Here is a 20465-nt window from a genome sequence, read left to right on the forward strand (position 1 = left end):
CCAAATGCCCACATCATCCAAGATCGCATCAAGTAAAGCATTATCTGCCAAGATGTGGCACTTGAATCTCCTCCAGGAGGCCTTTTTTTGTAGAGGATAACTTTGAACTACATGAATGTCACAATCCCTACCAAGGGTTTCACACTATGAATGCCCAGTTCTCCCTTGGAGATTTGTGCTAGAAAGCCCTTTAGCACTCTAGGTGTGCATAGATCAATTTGATCCCTCATTTTTCAAAGAAGTGACTAAAGGAATTCATTCTTTCATACCTGACTGGCATTTTGTTGAGATCTGATTTCAGGCTGTATTCTAAATTTCTCTATCCCTCTTTCATAATTTTCTGTTGTGTTCCTTTCTGGTACAGCTATATATAAAGAAATAAAAAACAAACAGCACACTTTCACTGAAAAGTATTCATCCCCATTCAGGTCTTTTGGTATATAGTACACTTTACTCCTAAAATAATTATTAGGGAAAGGATTTACTAGAGTGACTTTTCCTCTAGAAAGAATCATGGTGCATTATTCTTCCATACTGCACTTAAAGTGATTAACTTCCTGATTGTTTTGATATATCTAATCTGTTTGTAGTCAGAGAGACAATCTAATAAATCAAATAAAGTTGCTAAGGAGATATATTGGTGATGCATTTTCCTTGAAAAGATTGAAGTTTTTTTCCCATCATGACTGCATTTTGTACTTTCTATTTAGTCATCTGCATATCCAAATCAATTATCCTCTTCTGTAATGCTGAAAAAAATTTAGTTTGAAGGTTCTTCCATCTTTCCAGTTTCAGCTGTTTATGCCCCATTCTGCAATTCTATCTTCATTTTTTTTTGCTTACTGGTAAGAGTACCTCTGTAGAAAACTTTTTTCATATCAATATCTTGCAAGCATTCTCTAATAGGATTCATCTTACTGACTATCATAATTCAGAATTTGATTGACTAAGATGAAGGTAGTTAGAATTGCTATCAAAGATGATAGTTTACTTTTTCAATATTAGACACTCACTTTTGGTAAGACTTTAGAGTGGATGACTGAGATTCATACCCGTGATGTTCAGACATATAGGTAAAATGAGTAACAACATCTTTTGCACTGAGCTTTACATACATGAAAATCTTGCCTAGGATTTTTGTTGAGTATGCTGACTTAAAATTTTTCAGATCTGAAATTTTCTTGCCTAGAGTATGCTATGATACAGACCAATCTTTTAGTTTGCCTATACGAATAATTTTTGTATAATGGCCTAAATTTATTCCTATATTTCTTCTCAAATATGCTTTTTTACTTATATCCAGGTGTCAATTCTGAATATTTTGGGGTGTTTATTTAGGGGCCTATGAGATAATTTTATATGCCATGTTGCATTCCTTTGCCTTATTCTGCATTGTATGAACACCCCCACAAAAGAAGGAAAAAAATCACCCAAATAAAACAAGCACAATTCTCCAACTTTCTCTGTGGGTTTTTAAAGGAAAATATGAAGTTGACAGGTATTGCTTCTTATAAATCCAGAAACCCATTTGAAATAGGATAAAAGTGCTTAAAAGGATGTCCTTATGCTGTGGAACTATCCTTCCTGTTCTTTAATTTGCCTTGTGTGGATTATTCTTAATACATCATTTATTTTGATGCTTTGTTTTTTCAGGATAGTTACCTAATTTTTATATCAAGATTCTTCTTATCCAGGCTATTGCTACATTACTCTGTATATGTTAGTTTGAGTATACTGCAAACTGTTCTACTTCCTTTGCTATCCATTTCTTTTTTACAGGCTGATTAAATGGCATAAATACATGGTCAAGCTAATCCAAAATAAATTCTTAACTATCAGAAGCACAGATAACTCAGTAGCATAGCAGTACAGGTTTTCCTGACTGCGGTTAACTTTATCAACTTTTTGCTTCATTTCACTGAGCAAACAGGCACTCTCTTAATGTTCTCTTTTTAGCTAAAACCACAATTTGGTCCTTATATGAAATTGCCTGTGAAAAACCATTGGTTTCAAATGAGTTAAACAGCCCTTTGGTATCTTTTCCCACCTGCTTTGTCCAACTTGTCATCAGAGAGTGTGTTTTTAATTAATCCTCTTTTCCACCAGTATATATTAGAAAAAGAGCCAGATCAGTGATATCCACCAGGTCCTGCACAGATTTGATCCATTTTTCTTTTCTAAACCATGCAAATCTCTATATTTTGGATTTCAGATTTTAATGGCTGAGTATTCATGGCATTATTGTCTAGGAAAGTCATTCCTGAAAACTATTTTTATTCTAATACCATGATTCAAATGTTTTACCAAAGATTTTCAGAAATACTCTGAAATATATTCAGTTCTGTACACCCAAGTTGAACTAACAAAGAAGTTGCAGTAGAAAATTATTTAATGGTGTCTGAGAATGAAATGTGTTTTTCCATTATGTATTACAGATTATGATAATCAACTGTAAGAAAGGACTAGAGAATTTAATTAATTAGATCAGTAATCTCTGACATAAAACACATAAACCTGCTAATGTCCTTTAGGAGTCTTCCTTGGGCTTTCAGTATCAGGGAAAATCTTCAGAGACCAATTTAGAGGAAAAGGGAGGTTTCAAATTGTGAAGAATTCTTTCACCATGGATACCATATAGTCACTGGAGCACCATGAGCTCTGAATAGCAGTGCTAACAGAATGGAAAAGAGCTATTTCCACAGACCCTCTAGGCACCTACAGGGTGTATGGTAGGAATGGCTGAGGATCCCAGACTGGCTGCTCTGGAAAGGGGCTTTGTCAGGCTACTTTCACTCTTTCTGTTGAAGGTTTACATATTTCTAGTGGAAGGTGATTTTGAACTGTCAGAGCATAAGCCCTCTCACCAGGCTCTCCAGCAGTTTGACTAAATATCCTTATATTAGAATTCGTAAACTTGAAATCTTAGTATATATCTTATGTTTTGTAAAACTGATGCAATATGAATTCTATTTTTAGAATTGCTGTGACTCTGAAGAAAACACAGCTCCTTAGAATGATGATTCCCTTCTTAGTAATTTTATTTTGTTTGCAGTTCTCAGTTATTATTTTATGTAAAGTCTCTACTCTCTTTTTATTATATCTCAATCCTCAGCCTGGGGATTGTATACACTTTATTAGGCAATATGATTTTTAAGACAATCTTTACCTTTCTTTAATAAAATTACTGTAAAGTTACTTCTCCCTGCTGTATATCAAAAAAAAAAAAAGGAGGGGGGAAGGAAAGAGTCTTCTCCAGCATGGATCACCCATGGGGTCACAAGTCCTGACAGCAAACCTGCTCCTGTGTGAGGTCCTCTTGTTATGGGTCCATGGATCCTGCCAGGACCCTGCTCCAACATAGGTTTCCCACCAGGTCACATCCTCCTTGAAACATCCACCTGCTCTGGCATCAGGTCCTTCATGGGCTGCAGGTGGATCTCTGTTCCACGGGCTGCAAGGGGCCATCCTGCCTCACTATGGTCTGCACCACAGGCTGCAGAGGAATCTCTGCTCTGGCACCTGGAGCACATCCTCCCCCTCCTTCTTTGCTGACCTTGGTGTCTGCAGGGCTGTTTCTCCCATGTATTCTCACTTCTGTCTCTGATTGCAATTTTGCAGACATTTCCCCCCTTTTAAAATATATTATCCCAGAGTGACTCCCACCATCACTGATGGACTTGGCCTTGGCCAGCTGTGGGTCCATCTTGGAGTTGGCTGGCATTGGCTCTGTTGACACTGGGGAAGCTTCTGGCTGCTTCTCACAGATACCACCCTAGTAGGTCCCCCCTGCTACAAAAACCTTGCCATGCAAAACCAATAAAATTATAGAGCATCTGTTTGATTAAAAATGCTATCCCTCCACATGCTATAATGTCTTGAAAAGGTCAGTCTAGGCTTTAGAAAGTGAGTTCTTTCCAGATTATTTGTGCAGGAATGTGAGAATATCTAACTACCAATATTTTGAGAGTGTTCTTCCCTGTGGGGGTTCCGTCCATGGGTGCCCCAACCACCCCGGAGTTCGGGGAAGGGAGAGACTGCGGGAGAGGGCAGGGCTCTGAGGGAGCGCAGGTGCTGTCAGCAGGTCGGTGAAGCAAACAGGAGATGCAGTCCAGATTGTCGGTGCTCCAAGAAGGGTTTATTAGGGTAAGGGGTGAGGGGAGTTGGAGGGGTCTCGGGGCATTGACAAAATGGCCCCAAGCCCTTCTGCACAACAATTTTTATAGGGGGAGGGGAAAGGGAAGGAGGAGATTTGGGAAGCAAATGGGGAAAGGGGGATTTCTGAGCGACAAATTATATAACCAAGCACATAACAGTACTATAAAAAGAAAATCAACCGAATAACTGCTTAAACATGAACAAAGAAGAACATTCTAGAATTCAAACCATATAGGGAACCGGGGGAGGGGGAGAGAAGTGGCTGTCACCCTGTCAAGCCTGGGTGCCTTCCAACTGGCCTGGAGAGCAGGGGGTCTTGGGAGTGTACCAAGCCCAGGATTCATCCCCATCTCTCGCAGGGGGTTGGGGCACCCAGGTGAGCCATGAACACTGCAACACTTCCCCTGTATCTTTCATGGGAAAACTAGAAGCAAGGCTTGAGATAACCCAGGCTGTGACTTGATTATTTAGTAATGGATTTTGCGCTGTCAGGTTGATGTTTGGAATGATTATCTGAAAAAAGTCTTTTCCAACATAAATGATTTTATTATTAGGAATACCTTTTTGTCTGGGATAGAGTTAGTTTTCTTCATAGTAACTAGTATGAGGCTATGACTTATATTTGTGACGAAAACAGTGTTGATAGTGAAGAGTTTTTGTTATTGCCGAGCAGTTCTAACATAGTGTCAAGGAATTTCTCATTTCATCATATAGAAAGCTGGGGTTTCTGAGGAGTTGGTAGAGCACGCAGATGGGACAGATGACCCCAACTTGCTCAAGGGATATTCCATACTCTATGGCATCAGGCTCAGCAAATAAAGCTAGTGCAGAAGGAGAAAGGGAGAATGTTTGGAGTAATGATATTTGTCTTCCCAAATCACTGTTAAGGGTGATGGAGTCCTGCTCTCCTGGGGATGACTGAACACCTGCTTATCCATGGGAAGTTTTGAATGAATTCCTTGTTTTGATTTGTATGCATGTGGCTATTGTTTTAATTATTAAACTGTCTTTATCTCATCCCCCATGCATTTTTGTAGTTTTATAATCCTCTCCCACATCCCACTGGGGTGGGAGTCAGTGAATGGTTGTGTGGTCCTTTGTTGCCAACTAGGGTTAAATTATGAAAGGCATGATTGGAAGTTTTTCCATTATGTGATCTGTACCATGCCTTTCTCTTCTTTGTTTTGACTGGTGCAGATTTCCATATTTCACTTGTGCCTTGTTTCCTCATCAAGCTTCCTCATAAGAAAATGTCAGCTGAATGATGCATTCCTCCTGATCAAGTATCTATCACAAGGGAGAAAGACTATGTGTAAACAGCCAATGTGCAGGTAAGTCAACTCACAGCAGAGACAGAGCCTGCTATGTGACCAAGTCTCCGCAGGAGGAAAGGACAAGGAGATCAACACCAAATTGCTGTACCCTTAAGGTAAGCACACCTCCTAAAAACAACCCAGCCAACCCCAATTATTTTTACCTTGTGTAGACGTGGGCTAGGCTGGCCAATATCATGCCTGGCAATGAAATAGCTACTATGTGAACAAGGAATGATGGGCTATCTGGGAAAAATGAATGCTTGGAGCAGGTAGTGGTGTTGTGGTTCCCATCCCATGGTCTCATTTATTTTTCAGTCCCCATGGAACTAATGAAATTTCTGTTTCCAGTGCTGGCAACTTACCTCGTATCTTTTCATGCAAAATATGACAGGGCATTCATTCTGTCTTGTACAAGGAAAGTTCCTTTTGTCAGGCACAGTACTGCTGAAATAATGATGCAGTTGACTTAATAAATGGAGGGGTAGGTGTTTTCTGTTTCTGTATCAGTAAATGTAATAGCAAGTGAAAATGGTCCAGAGTAATGCAACAATATAATGTTAAGCACTATTAAACACAGAATCCTAGTACCCTCCCAAAAATTCTTTTGTGTGCCTCAGGCTAGGGACCACTCCCAGGGAGCATGATCCATCATTATGTTGTACAGAGTAAGGACATAAAAAGAGCATGGTATTCAGCCTTGCAGGACTAGGATTGAGCCTTGCTGGTTTTTCTAAGCAAGCTTTTCTAAGAGCAGCTGCTGCTGGCTTATGAGTTTCTAGGAGGCTTGGGAGAACATACTTGAAGCTAGTCTGTAATTTTAATATTTAATGAAAATATGTCCTCAAATATCTGCCAAATCTAACTAAAGGTATAATGGTTTGTAATTGGACAGTGTAATGTAGACCAACAGATTTACTACAATCACATTTTTATATTCATGTTTTCCAAATCTGACCAGTTTCTAGACCACAGCTTTAACTAGATAACAACTTAAATTACAATATTAAAATACTTACTAGAAGATTGGAAAAATGAAGACATGCAAATGGATGTAAAAGCACAAATGCAGTTTCCAAGTTCTCTGAATTTTTTTTGCAGTGTCTCAATTTACAGCCTTTAGGCCACCCAGCAACAGGTGAGAAATGGAAGTTCTCAGGGCTGCTGAACACCAGATATTCCTCCCAGTGGCTGAGAAAAAAAATTATTGTAATGTTCCTTCCTTCAGGTACTTTGGAAGAATTCACATTTGACTTTCAATGAGAAACCTGGTCCAGAGGAAAATGTCCCTGCAAGGGTTTTGGAATTAAATGATCTTCAAAGTTTCTTTCCAATCCAAACCATTCCATTCCAGAAGTCTAGGATTTTATGACAATCAGGAGCAAATAACACACAAACTCCTAAAGTTATTTTTCCAGTACAGACAGTTTAACTTTAGTGTCTATCCACTCCATCTATCTCTACTCATTTCACAAACAGATTTTTAAGAGTTAAATATATCTATTTTCAGCTGAAATATAGTCTTTGTTAGTGAAACTGAGGAAAATTTTCTGCTGCCATCCATGAAAAAGCCATATTATTGTGTTGAAAGGCATGTTTTTTCATTTGACTTGTCTTTTGAAAAGATTCATGGTTCTAATATGGTAATGAGATTGTTTGGAAACTTCTAAATCTCTAGTATTAGCACTCAAAAGTAAAGTAAAAGTTCTTTAGTATTATTAGATCTCAAAACATTAATTAGCTGCTGAGCACCAAATAATTATGAAATTAAAGATTTAGCTAAGAGCTGAAATTAATGTAATAGCTGTGCTGCAGTATTAAAACTGTAAATAACCATGTGCAATGCTATTCATAAGAGAACTCTTGCAGCTTCTTCTGAACCCAATGCTCTCTTGTTATACCAGCACTGTGCTTATGAATAAGAATGTAAATCTAAGAGTGCTGGAATCTCCACAGCAGAACAAACTTTGGCACTATGCTTAAGTCTTCTTGAAGTATCACCTGCTTTAAGTGTCTCTATTACAAAGAACCTTTCACACACATCTAGCAAGACAGAGATTTTTTTTCCAAGACTAAGACTAAAAATTGTGCTTAATCACCATGAAGAAAAGTTTAGGAAGACTGTGTGTGACATCCAGTGATTTGCCACAATACTGACAGTTTCTAGAGTACTGTCTTTCACCCTGTCTCACAGGCATGAATCTGCATCACACTGCAATGCATACGGGCTTAGCTGCTTGAGCTCCTGTTGAATTTCATCCAATTTGAACTTCACCAATATTTCAGCATTCATTCCCAGAGTACTGAAAATTCATCACTGCAAGCTGAAGAAGAAATGTCAAGAGGTACAATCAGTAGGAAGAGAGTTCATTTTAGTGTTGTAGCTGGAGCTACTCAGTAAGTTTTTCTTCTCTCAATTAATTTATTTTAGAAACCTATTTGAATTTGAATAAATATTCTAGTACTTAAAACACTTAATGTTTTGAAGACACTGTTGGAATGTTAATGCATTCTCTCAGCAACTGTTGTGATAGGATCCATGCTACAATATTTCCTAACACAGATGAAGAAACAAATATAGGAAATGGTATTTCATGAATGCCAAATTGATCCAGCAATAGATGGCCTGTCAAAAATCAGTAGCAGTTATGTTCGTTAGTCAGATAGCCCTGCCCAGACATTCCCTTATGAGCTTCTGCTGTTCTGGTATAACGTGATGCTACTTCGGTCTTGACTAACTTTCACAAGATCTGAGTTTTGTCTGTTGGAAGGGTAAGAGTGATGGTGTAGTTTTCTGCAGGTTTGAAGAAGAAGCTTTGAAATTTGTGATGTACTCACCCTATTTCTTACAGTCATCTGTCTGTAGAAGGCCATGGTTAACTGTAGAAGGTGTAAGGTTAAGGTCAGAAAAGCATCCTGGAGGTATAACTGACTAGTAGTTAGCATTTTATGCTGTCTGCAGCTCTCTAGTCAGAGATATAAAAATTATTCAAAGCTCCCAGTGGTAGCTGGCTTGTTGTAGAAACACTATAGATGTTTTTAGTTATTGTGCAGTGTTTTATTATTAGATTTTTATTTCCAGATTTTGTCTTCTTTTTGATTTCACTTTCAATTGTTTTCACTTGAAAGCCCTCGGTGGAAACAAGCTATTGCCCATGAAATGCTACCTATAAAAAGACCTCCATTGTTCACAACCTTGTAAAATTTCCACTAGTTAAGTAGGTAATTATGTATCATTCTTCACAGAATTAGAGAATCAACTAGGTTGGAAAAGACCTTTGAGATCATTGAGTCCAACCTATGACAGAACACCACTTTGTCAATATCCATTCTCTTAAACACTTCCAGGGACAGTGACTCCACCAACTCCCTGGGTGGTCCATTCCAATTCCCAATCCCCCTTTCTGTGAAGAACTTCTTCCTAATGTCCAACCTGTACCTCCTCTGGCACAGCATAAGACTGTGTCCTTGTTAATTTACTATCTCAGAATCTGTACAAAACTTCTGGTTCCTGAAGAGCTAAATAAAAAGATTCAAACTGCTTAGACATAAGTTTTAATGCTCTTTAGATTTAACTATTAATGAATAAGTCTGATCTTTATTTCGTGAATTCTAATGGGAACTAAACTAGCTTTCTTCTTCACTCTTGATCTTGAAGTGTTTGATCACCACTTAATCTGTGTATTTTAGCCCTTGGAGGGGTTATGCTGCCCATATCTGATATGGAGGAAGATGCTTGCAGGCCCCAGAAAGAGTAATTTACAGCCTTCATCTCCCAGAGTCAGACTGTTATGAACAACCATCCTTGTAAAAATGAAACTGTTGGGTATCCAAGGGGCTACCTGTCTGTAAAGTTCTAAAATATTTTAACTAAATTTCTGGTGTTGTTTTCTCTTCCTAGAAAAAACTACCTTACAATTGATACTGGAAATTACGAACTTTACAAAGACACAGTTTGATATTGCAAATAAAATGTGTCATCTCTTCTTTCTACCTGGCTAAGTCTTGTAGACCAGGATGCAAGTGTTAATTCTGCTTGACTGTTTTAAGATGCCTGGGGAAAGAAATAAAGAAATAAAGAAATAAAGAAATAGATATATTATACATAAGAAACAAAAAATTATGGTAGTCACCTATGTTGCTTGTTCTATCCAATGAAATTGAAATTACTTCTGACAAGCATATTATAAGTTTTGTCCTTAAAAAAACCCAATATTAAGCTGCTTAAAAGTACATATTATAGATCTGCATTATTCAAATGAAATATGGGAGTTAGTATTAAGGTATTTCTGTTAATCATAATTGCATATGTTCCTTAATGTTTTAATATGATTGATTACTAGTAATAAAGTTGCTATTGGACAAGCACACAAATTATAAAGGATAGTTCAGTCAGAGTAATACGTAGTTGTAGCATTTATGTCTGATGGGAACTGAGTTCAAGGCAGTAATGCATTACAGTGCTATATAATGACAATGGTATTTGGTGATTGACAGCAGCCCCATGGAGAAGGTCTTGAGAACAATGGTCAATGAAAATTTGGAAGTGACCCAGCAATCTGAGTTTGCAGCCCAGAAAGGCAATCATATCCTGGGCTCCATTAAAAGTAGCATGACCAGCAGCAGGTCAAGGGACATGATTCTCCCCCATTCTTTGACTCTGTTATTTTTAGCAACAATTATTATTATTAATAATATTAATATAGTTGATATCATTAAATTTTGAAAAAGATTTCATATAAAGGGTATGGTGTTTCATCCTTATATATCTTAAGTGTTGCTGCTGATGAAATCATTTAGCAGATAAGTTTCTGCTATACAAACACATTGCAGAAAATGAATTATTGAAATTATTCCAATTAGAGATGTGGTCATCTCTATATTAACATCAAAAAGAAATTTTCAGCAGGATAAAGTGTATGAGTTTGGAGAAGAACATTCATTGTGTTATAAAGATCTCTCCCTCACTTCCTTTTCCTTCCTTCCTTCCTTCCTTCCTTCCTTCCTTCCTTCCTTCCTTCCTTCCTTCCTTCCTTCCTTCCTTCCTTCCTTCCTTCCTTCCTTCCTTCCTTCCTTCCTTCTGTATAGAGTTTGTTTGTGAAAGATACCCTAATTTAGGAGTCTGGAATGCAATATCAAGTCTAATTGGACAAGTAATATCTAATCCATACCATATCAGAAGAAAAGGGAAAGGCAGAACATGAAATACAGTGTATATTAAAAACAAAAGATAATTGCTGCAAGTTCAATAGAAATGGAGAAATATAATCAGTCTGACCTTTTAAAAAATAATTTAACAAATTAATATTGTTAATATTCCACTAGAGCTTAAATTTTTTATATCTTGCCCCCAAAATGACAATTCAAATAATATGTGTTTTCAACTTTTTTTCCTAGAGATCTTGTATACCAGGTTCCAACTTATTGTAAATTAAATTTTTAAGCCATGACACTTAGGAAAACATTTTCACTGAATATAAGGAGCAAAGAACTCATACTACTGCAATAATATCAAGTTCTTTCAGACAACTCCATGCCCATTAATCGGCAAGATGTACTATAATGTATTCTTTCTAAACTGTAAGCAAAGCCCACATGCAGACCCAAGGGAGTAAAGAAATAATGCATTTGTTTAAACATCCATTAGTGATTTCCTCAGAGATATCCAACAAGAAAAGCAGATAGGATGTCTTTGCTGTATCTCTGTCAGAAACAGGCTTCTGAAGATCGCCAAAGTGTAGATTGTGCTGCAGATATCTATCCATAAATACATGTAATCTTTCAAAATAAGTATCTTCACTTTTGAAAAGACTGACTTTATCATGCCAATCATATGAATCATGCCAAAATATGAAAAGAGTATGTTGTACAAATGCTAGAGATCCAGAGACATTAATAATATAATCAATACTATTCTATCTTACCCAATACTATAAAGCTTGAAAACTCTGAAGATTAACTACCGGCTCAAGTGCTTTCCTGCACCATAGGACCATCAGGGAATAATGAGACTTCTAAAGTTCTTGTGATACATTTGAACTTAGAGGCTATTCTTCCTGACATACATTGTTACTGCTTTTGTAAAGTGTTAGACAAAAGGTTTAAGTTTTTAGTTCAGAATCTGAAACTTAGTGGCTTGGTGAGCTCAAAGAAATCAATCTTACTCTTAAAAAATTCTCATTTATAAAAGACGTTTAAGGAGATCTGTTTCTTTATAGCTTTGAGGACAAATTTTTGGTCATGATTTTTGAAAACTAGTCTAAAAAGGTGATACCCTGACGAACAGCGAGAGAGAACTCACACACGACTTAACATAAGTCATAAAGCAAGCTCCATTTTATTTCACCAAACGAGAAACTTATATACTGTTACAGATGTTTCTAATTATAGCTATGCACGTATCCGCAGTTTGTTCTCACATATTCAGGGATCCTTCTGGTGACTCCCTTATTCTTTCTCATAACACTCTTGACTCCCTATTCTTTCTCATGACATTCTTCTCACAGCCCAGAAGCACAGCTGTGGTTCCCAGGTGTTAGCTTCTCATGACAGCTTGTTAGGATTTTTACTGAGGCCTGACTATGCTGAGGCTTTGTTCAGGCCTTCTCAACTAACACAAGTTTTGCTAGAAAACTGTGTTTTCCAACAATACCCTTTTGCTCTCAAACTCCTTTAAAATTAATGATCACAAAAGGAGGAAGGGGAGTAGGCCTAAGAGAATGTTACACAATTAAAATCTGTTAGGAATATTTCTGCATCATTTTCATGTGTGGGTTAGGGCCACATTGCCATCATGGCTGCCCATACAGGTGAGAAAAGTAAAAGCTGTGATGGCCATTATTTTAGAGTTAAATACTGAAATACCAAAATCCCAGTTCACCAAGACATCACAAACTCAGTACTTTTGCATAAAATTCACTAGGCTGTGTTAGGAAAGATGTCAAACGCAGGCAATTTCTCTATTAAATCTTTTAATCTTACATGTATGAATTCTGATTTTTATTTAATACACATAAGCATTATGCTAAGTTATATAATCTCACTAATTATTCACGTTATTTTGTCTCTTCTCTGGTTAGGCAACTAAGGCTTAAATTCAGGCACTTTATATGCTGTGAGAGATTGGAAGGATTGGTGGCTGAAGACAGTTTGTGCGTGGGGGGAAGAGGCAGAGCCTTACTCTGGTGAAGGGATGCCCTGCCCCACATCCCCCACTCCTCTGGGCCTGTATTCCAGCCCCACAGAGGCCACCAGTTCCTGGTACATCAGTGGAAATGCTCCACACCTGTCCCTGGAGCCTCTAACCCAGCTCCTGAGGGGTCAAATGATCAGCCACTCAGGAGCTCGATTAGTTTTTGTCAGCTAAACACCATTAGAACCAGGAATGGTAGCTATATTTGTTCTTCTCTACATCTTTTCTGTCTTTCTCTTTCTTCTTCAAATTCCCTCTTAATTTTTGAGTGATTTAAAATCAGTCAGGCTTAGAGATTGCTGGTTTGAAAGGGTGAAGTTAATATTTGGGTAGTGTTTTATGTTGATTAAATGCTGCTCTAAACTTCCTGCCAAAGTTCTTTGATTTTCTAAAATTTCTAGTAAAGATTTTTTTGTTTTGTTTGGAACTCTTGAGAATATCTTGTCCGTATTTCTCCTGTGTGTCTAACTCAGAGTACATGAACCACTGTAAGACCTTTTAAAAATCTCATTGAACAAGTTTTGGGTCCTTACATATAGACTTTCAGACTTTTTCCAATTCAGGATGAATTATTTTAACCTTTTTTTGTGTAGCATGCATAATTTACATCATGCTTAGTCTAGGACATCCATATTCTGTTCTGATATTGCCATAGATTGCTGGACTTTTAGGACTTTTGAGAGTAATACTTTATGTTTAAATTTTTAGTAAAACTTATGTTAATAATCAAGATAGAAATGTTTCATTTTGAAAGAAGCTCTTTCATCTAAGTTCATTTTGCTTAAAGTAAATAAGTAAAATTGATTTCTGAGAAAAATCACAAAATTAGGACAAAAATACAGAAATAACATATTAAGACACTTCAGTATTTTTCATTCCATTACCTTTGTTTTAATTTCTTATGTTTAGGAATCATACACAGTTTTGAAAAACTGCTGTTAAAACTCCACTGGCTTTCCCAGCTTTTACATGCCTATTGTGCTTTTGTCCTCTAGAGATGGAAATAACATTATTCAAAACAAAAGAAAATAACAGAAATATTTTTCATCCCGAGGTTATTAACTTCACTTTGAACCATTCTCCAGTTGTTATTTTGTTTACTTTTCCATCATTAGTACTGTCTATAGCCTGTCCTAATAATGCAAGCATTGCAAAGTAGAGTCCATTAGCTTGGTACCCATTTTAAAGGCATTTTGTTCATTGAAAAATTGTTCCTTGAATTGAAACAGAAATTAATTGAATCAGAAACCATCAGAAAGTTAGGCAGTTTGGCTTTTGAAAGGGTAGGCTTGACAGTAAGGTATGTCTTTTCTGCATTAGAAGCAGCTACAGAGGATCTGCTTCAATCTTAAAACTGAAAACCTGCTGGTAAGCTAATTTTGACACTGCATAATTAATTAATTACTGCAGTTTAAAAAGCACCAAACTTTTCCAGGGATTTGTCTTTTATTACCAGCTGTAAATTTCTTTAGAGGAAACTTTTTTATCTTTTAACAGAACACAAGTAACGGTAATCAGTACAGTAATGCTATAACTGAACTTGACCTTCTGTTTCAATGAGGTTTCAGGGAAAGGAAGGGACTTCTATTTACCCTTATACAGATATGAAGCTTTTTTTTTTTTTCCACAACGAAACAATTTAATATCCCAGTTCAAAACTGTCAGTTTATTTTTGAGTCTTGTTTCTCAGCATGTTAAGTGAGCTGTAGTGAAATGAAATATAAAGCACAGCTTGTGCAAGGCCTAGGTTTTTTCCATAGTATTTATCTATTGACATTTTTCCTATCTCTTTCCCTTCACAAAAGGTTTAAGTGCTTCTAAGTAGAAAGATGCTCAAGATATGTTAATTCCATAATATGTACTCTTGGAAATGTCAAGAGAAGAAAGACTTTGAATCAGTTTCATAGTCAATATTCATTAAAGAGGACAGAGTTTGCATTTGCCCCATTTAGGAGCACTAATGCATAAAAAGGTAGCTAGAAGGAGGCAGGGAACATATTTAAATCTCCTAATAAACAGAAACATGCTTATGAAACACACCTTATGAATGACTTAAGGTAAAGAGCCTTGGAACAGTTTACAGTTTTCAATAGTCTTTTCAAAAAAATCTCCGTTTCTTAAGGTTTAATGAAAGACTTTTTGTAACACAGTATGGAAGATGATAACCTTTTTTTTTTATTGAATGCACTGTCTGATATAAATATTTACTTAAAATTCCAGTACACTGAAACAGGCAATTTCTTCCTTATCCTCCAGAAACATTACATGACATTTTAATTAGGGAGATATACAGATGGATGCAAGGAAAAAATTATATTTGATATTACTAAAATTAATTTAACACCATATAATTACCCTCCACATCAAACAAGAATGGGCTATTAATTTTGATAAGAAGACATTTATAATAGAATTCCTTCCCAAGAAAATAAAACACCATGACAATGCTCAAGTGAGCTATATAAACTACACAGATATTAATGTAAAACTGTAATTAAATTGAAATTATCATAAATTTGTTACAATATACAAGCATCATTGTTATAGCATAAATAATTAAAATAACTAACAAAACTGTTTCAGCAAGCAAGTATATGGGAACTTACATACCTTAAAACAAGGACTCAGGGCATCTAATGCAGAGAGAGGTAGATACATAATGTAGATGGACTAGATCATCTCTGTTGGTACAGATTTTACTTGTCTGACTGGATAGGAATTATAAATGTTTGATTTACAAAGGCAAAACTGACATCCCCATGTTAATTGAATGAAATTTAGATGAAAAATGTACCTAAATTATGCACCTCATCAGGAGAGCTGAGTACCTTGCTAGGTTAAGATCTATAAGATAAAATCAAAAAACAGTTCCACTTAAGAATATCCTGTTTTATAAGCTCCTCATAAACCAAATTAAAGATAAAACCCAACCCCCAAACTCAAAACCAATCCCATACGCACAAAAAGAAAGAAAGAAACAAAAACCACCATCAGCCCTCCACAAAAAACCAAAAAAATTCAGAAAAAATTTTAAAATGTTTCACCTCTGTGTGATGCAGATAAGGGTCAGTGATGACCCATTTATCTTAATTCAAGTCATTTAATATTGTTGTACACAATGAGATTGTGGATACAGGATAAGTCTGGAAACACTACAAAGAAACAGTTGTTTATATCACTAACTCTGCATCATTTATCCTACCAACACCACATATTGTACAGTTCAATATGTGCCTTAGTGGCTCATTACATCATTATAGGAATGCCAGCAAGAGTAAGAAACCTTACCGCCAGGAGATATTACTATTTTTCTTCCATGTATTTTATTAGATGAAATTTAATTTTTATTCCTTGATGCTTTAAGAAAGGTAAAGCTCTGAATTTGTAAGCTGAAGGGTAAAGTGTGAATTCTTTTGAAGCAGAATTTCACAATGGTGCTGTGTAAACACTGTCTCATTGGAGAGGGTTCTTGACAAGAGTGAATCTTTCATTTTACAGGCTCTTGTAGGTAAGCATATAATAGTCAATATAATGCCAGCTTGTAAAATTGTGAAGTATAACTCACGTTTCTGTTGCACTTAGCAATTTCTTGGTTCTTTAGATCAGACATGGAAAAAATGGAAAAGAAAGTTTTGAAAATTAGGGGAAACTGATTAATCCATGAAAAGTGAGTCAAAATGTAGAAACTTTACAACAAACTAGTATCTAATTTTTAAGGAATTCAATGAATGAAAAGATAATTCAGGAAATATTGTGAAATTATTTATACTATGAGGTAATTTTGCAAGCCACAATCAGAAAGTCACTTTCAGACTCTTATTATCCAAAAGCTCGGTTACAAGCATATTTGGGGTTGCCTATGCAGTATTTTTTGCTTGGTTTGCTTTGAATTGCATCTGGTATTGCACCGAGTGAAGGATTCCTAAGAGTGCTGCCCTCACTAGGTCCCCCTGTGTGGAATTATCTTATTCTGAGTTATACAGTGTTCCACCAAATTTATGTCAGGTTATACCTGAGATGTTGCAGGTGGCAAAACTTCCAGTGGTTTCGGATCTGGATTCTTTCAACATTCAGATACCCTAATGTGAATGAAAACCTAGCTGAGAAAACAGGCAAACAATATTAATAAATGGTCAAGGTAAATTTTCTCTCAATTTCATGAGGAACCCACAAATACCCTTTAGTTCCAGGACAATCTGGCATTTAAGCAATCCAAGCATCTGGAAGGCATCTTCACTTTTTAAATAAACATCCAAACCGATATTTATTTACATAAGAGACAGCAATGTACTTCCTAGCTTCCTGAGCTTTATTAAGTTGTTTGTATTATTGCAGCAAAGAGGATGCTTACAGAATCACTTTTGATAGTTCTCCTTATCACACATGAAGAATCCCAAAGCTGAACACTGATGAATGCAAACATTTAATTCCTATTCAAGATTCTCATGAAAAGATACATTGAGGAGGAAGTATTTCTCTTCAGAACATCTTTGAAGCCTTTCTCTTTGAGATTATGAGATCACAGGACAGCTAAAAATTTACTTCAAACACAGTGGTAGGGAAGTAGAATAATGTGTTCCAGTCATATTTATTTGGTCAGGTCAACATGCATCAGAGAATTTCATTCAGAATTTATCATCCGGTTGATATAATGCAAGGAAGGGGAGAGTCACAAAGATAAAGTGTTCTCCCTTTGGTTTTAAACATCAAATCTGTTCAGGAACATGTGCCAATACATGCACTGTTGGAGGCATTTGGGTACCAGTGGCACTTTCCACCTCAAGCATCTGAGGTGGTATCTTAGTTCTGGTCAGTTTTATTGAATTATCAGTGGACTTACATTGGTCAGTTGAGGCTGCTAGTAATTACCAAAATCAAATTCCCTACTCACAGATGAGTGATTTTAAATGGAACAGCAGGTATTGGAGATTTTGCCTGTATTCAATCACCAAAATAATATTCAGAAAGCCTGGTAACTAGTCCTGTGGAATTTCTCAAATTTGCTTAAATCAAAATAGGAAAATATAGCCTAAGAGATTTATATTTTTATATTGAAACTCAATTTTTTATAATAACTCAAATTCTTTGAAAATTACTTCGATACAGTTAAGATATTTTTCAGATCATATGTGAAAAATTACAGTACAAACATAAGTCTGTGACTATTTGTATGCAGCAGTCAGTATTAAATATTTTGTTATGAAACCATTAGTCATAATCTACTGAGTTCATAAAAAGTCCATCACAGAACACTGTTGGAGGAAGTTGATTGTCAATAAATGTAAAATTGCAGCTAGAATTTTCAGGTATTTGAAAGCAATTCACATAATTGTTCCATAAATAGTGTGTTTCTCTCTCCCTGTGGGTACTATTTATTTGATTATATAATGGTTAATCATGCACTTGAGAGAACAGACAATATTTATTAAAAAACAAACAAACAAAATTCCAAACAACCAAAAACCCAGGAAAACCCAATATCACAAGCATAATTCCTAAAGTAATTTTTTTTCTATTGCTCGTGTTCTCACTACATTTAACAAATCTCCTGGTTTATTCACCTGAAAGTCCCACATTTTTTCTTCACTAAAAAGCCCTAAAACTGAAGAATGAACTCCCCCAAAAAAACCCCATAAATCCCCAGATAAAACATCTTCTGAAAAACAAAAACACATAGATATGGGTTTTAAATCCTGCACATTATTCTTCAGGGCAGATTGTCTCTGAACTGCGTACTATACTCTTTCATATAGTCCTCAAAATGGCTGGACTTTTGTAAGAAATTACCAATTATCTTAGCAACTTTAAGAAGAAATCTGCACAATGATGTTGATTTCTGACCAGATTTATATATTGATGCAAAAATGATGATGAAGTTTATATTTATAGTTTTAATCTGTTTGTAATATAATTTTAATATGTTTGTACACACATACACACATATATATATATATATATATATATATACATAAAGTTTGAATCAAATATCCCCATACTCTGAAAAATTAACGTCACTAAGGCCCACAACCTTAATATTCACAAACAAATTCCTGTTTCAGTTGAATGAGAAATAGTTGGATGGGCTTTCAAACTCCTGACTGACAGAATTTGAAGAGATGCAGGAGGTCTGCTGTGATGAAAATAGTAAAGCATGCTTCTCTTCACCCAAAATGAACACTTTTTCTACATTTCAATTCTTCTGATTTCTGACTCAGCTGTGGCTCAGATAATTGTAGGAAGCTTTCAAAGTAACTTAAAATCTATTTGAAGTTTAAAAAACAATAAAGCTAGAGATTTCTTAATTAAGGATGGATTAAGACTCCTTGATTTGATGTGAACAATTGCTTGTAATTTGAAAGAGTCTCTGCTTAGCCATGTAATTAATGGTAATCCAAATTGACTATAAGTTAAAAGTTTGAAATTAATTAACAACCTGAACAACCTGAACTTTATTTGCCTTTTTAGCCCTTTCCTTTTCCATTTCCAGGGTCTCGTTCATCCTCTTTTTTTTTTTTCCCCCAGTATGTTGTAAAAGGTTATGTCCAAAAGAATTATGTTTCTTGCATTGAATCTTCTATGTAACAAAAAATTGCAATTGTAGAATTGCCTCTCATTAGCTAACATGAAATTCTGTGGAATAGAAGCAGAAGAAATAAGTGAAATTTTTATTTTTAGTAGAAAAATGTTGTCATGTTATCATGCTGGAGATTGGACTTTTGATAATGAGATAAAATGAGCAAAAATAAAACTGTACATGACTGGTAGCAAAGTTCAAAATTTCACAGGGTAGCAATTCAGAAGTTTCTTACTTTATTTCATGTTAAAGAAATCACTGTGTTAATCTCAAGCATATAAATATATACATACTCATTTCATATTCATCTAAATCATCTTCAAGAACATTGCAAAGAAAACACATTTGGAGAAATAATTTTTTTAAATTCCACATTTTGTCTATTTTGGCTCTGGCAAGAAAAAGTGAGAAGGAGGAGGGATTGATTGTTAATTTTTTGTACCAAGTTTGATCCAAGCAGGTCAGAAACTAGAAGCTAAATATATGGTTTATAATGGAAATGCTGAAGGCACCTTATCTCCATCAACATGGTTCTAGTGAGGGCTGCTGCAACACATGATTTATTTCAGTAAGTTGGATTGCTATGTATGGCAGACTCCTATAACCATGACAGAAGGTACAGTAATGAGCTAATTTCAGCAGCTTGTTATGTAATGAATTAGTAATCCATTATTTATAAAACTTAAAATTAAGTCACTTCTAAAAAAAGGATAGATAATCATTAATTTTCATCAAGTAATTTGCTATTGCCTAACTCAGGATGAAAATATAGTCGAGATAAAAGACAAAATTTTCTCACCTTCCAGCATTAAAACAACCTTTTATATATGAGCAAGTGACAAAAACATAATAGTCCAGAATCTGACAGTGGGTAGCTCATTGCACAGGAAAGTTTAGGCACTTCATTTTGGCAACATTAGTGGAAAATATTCACCTAGCACTGAAACAGAGCCAATGCAGAAATTCTACATAGAGAAACTTATAAACTTCCACGTACAGCCACATGCTTATAGATATGCTTATTTTTGTAAGAATATATTTAAATAAGAAAGAAAATTCCTAAATACTTTTAAGTTGTGTGCAAAGCACAGATAGGAAAGTATATAAATAGCTCATTAGGAAGTTAAAAATTATTGCTGTTTAGATTAATTGTAATCCTTTTTTGGTAGATTGGTATGTGTTTATATATTTTTATATAAAATGATGGGTACTGACCAGGTCTCTTGCCTCT

This window comes from Lichenostomus cassidix, chromosome 3, assembly GCF_008360975.1.
Source record: "Lichenostomus cassidix isolate B80296 chromosome 3, HeHo_3.0, whole genome shotgun sequence".
NCBI classification, from domain to species: domain Eukaryota; kingdom Metazoa; phylum Chordata; class Aves; order Passeriformes; family Meliphagidae; genus Lichenostomus; species Lichenostomus cassidix.